Raw genomic sequence first — 1,805 nt, forward strand, 5'->3', positions numbered from 1 at the left:
TTCATAAGTAAATGTTTCAAGTCCTCTTCACTTTCAGCAAGCAAGGTTGCATATCGCAGGTTGTTAATGAGTCTTCCTCCAATCCTGACGCCACGTTTTTCTTCCTGTTTACAGGTGTGCAATTTATTGATATCAATTATAATAAGCGTCTGTGCAACTCTACCCTTCATTAATGCAATTTTTCCATCACCGTTAACCTGCTCCCTCCTGCACCTGGTAACCACTAATAAACTATACTCTATACATTTGTCTTTTCTTGTCTTTTTATATAAAAAAGTTCAGACAATATCTGTTCTTTTGTGATTGGCTTTTTTACTCAGCATAATGTCTTCAAGCTCCATCCATACTGTTGTGTTGTTGTTGTTAAGTGCCGTCGAGTTGGTTCTGACCCATAGTGACCCTGCATAGGGTTTCCAAGGAGCAACTGGTGAGCTTGAACCACCGAGCTTGTAGTTAAAACGGCTTTGCAGTCTGGCGCATTAACCCACAGCGCCACACCAGGACTCCAATATTGTACATCCATACTGTGGCATGTATCAAAATTTCATGCTGCAGTATGGATGGAGTTGAAGATATTAAGAGTTTTTCCTGCTGACTGAGTAGTATTCCATTGTATATATGTACCACATTTTGTTTATCCATTCATATGTTGATGGGCATGTAGTTTGTTTCTGCATGAGGCTATTTTTAATCATAAGCGTTATAGATCTATTTGACTTTTTAAACTATGTGCATATATTACTTTGATAAGAATATATATTTTTTAATTTTTAAGGTAAGTGAAGGGAAGGATGTGATGTTCCCTGAAAAAGAAGCCAGGTGGTGGTTTCTGTGAAGGGGCAGCCCTTTGGCATTTCCAGGTTTTCTTTGACTTCAGCCTCATTAAATCGCAGGAGGAAAATGATCTCAGCAAAGGACATCAAACCTGTAGGAGGTCTAGCAAGGCCACACAGCCCTCTTCAGTGATCACAGTGGCTGCTGTGGGGAGAGTGGACAGGGTGGTGGACGGAGCCCAGAGAGCTCCAGGCACCTGTCACTGCCCAGAGTCCTCCCAGCAGGCTTGGTGGCCCTGGTGAAAGGGTCAGCTCATACGAGACAAAGCTTCCTGGTGTGGACCTGGACAGAGAGGCAGGGAGGGAGAGCTGGAGGGGTGGGGGTTTAGTTGACTGGGGTGGAGTGTGCTTTCTCCTCTCCATGGAAGACATCTAGTGGTTTCTGACACTTGCTGTGCATGTGATTACAGTTCCGCGTGCTCCGGTAGCCAGAGCCAATCTGTCCTCTTTTGTCCTCAGTTCTCTGATTCTAGTCTCTAACTCATTGAGGGATGGGACTTGGGGAGCAAAAAGAAATGCTACCATCCTTCAACAATCAGATGTATGGCTCCTACAGGGCTGCTCTTAGCAAAACACTTCCCCCAGGCTAGGTAAGGTCACTATAGTAGGGGCTTCTGACTTCCTAGTTGTTGTGTACTGTTGAGTCAGTTCTGTATAGAGTTTTCAAAAAGTGACTGGTGGGTTTGAACCATCAATATTGTGGGTAGCAGACCAGTGCTTATTCTACAGCACCATACCAGGACTTCCTAGAGCAAGAGGAATTTGACACCAAGGAGGAGATCCGGGCAGCCAATAAACATATGAAGAGATATTCACAATCACTAGCCATTAGAGAGATGCAAATCAAAATAACAATGAGATATCATCTCACACCACCAATAACAGCAAAGATCAAAAAAGTAGAGGACAATAAATGCTGGCAGGGATGTGGAGAGACTGGGATGCTCCTGCATTGCTGGTGGGATTGCAAAA

The sequence above is a fragment of the Chrysochloris asiatica genome, unplaced genomic scaffold (genome assembly GCF_000296735.1).
Source record: "Chrysochloris asiatica unplaced genomic scaffold, ChrAsi1.0 scaffold00014, whole genome shotgun sequence".
Taxonomy (NCBI): Eukaryota; Metazoa; Chordata; class Mammalia; order Afrosoricida; family Chrysochloridae; genus Chrysochloris; species Chrysochloris asiatica.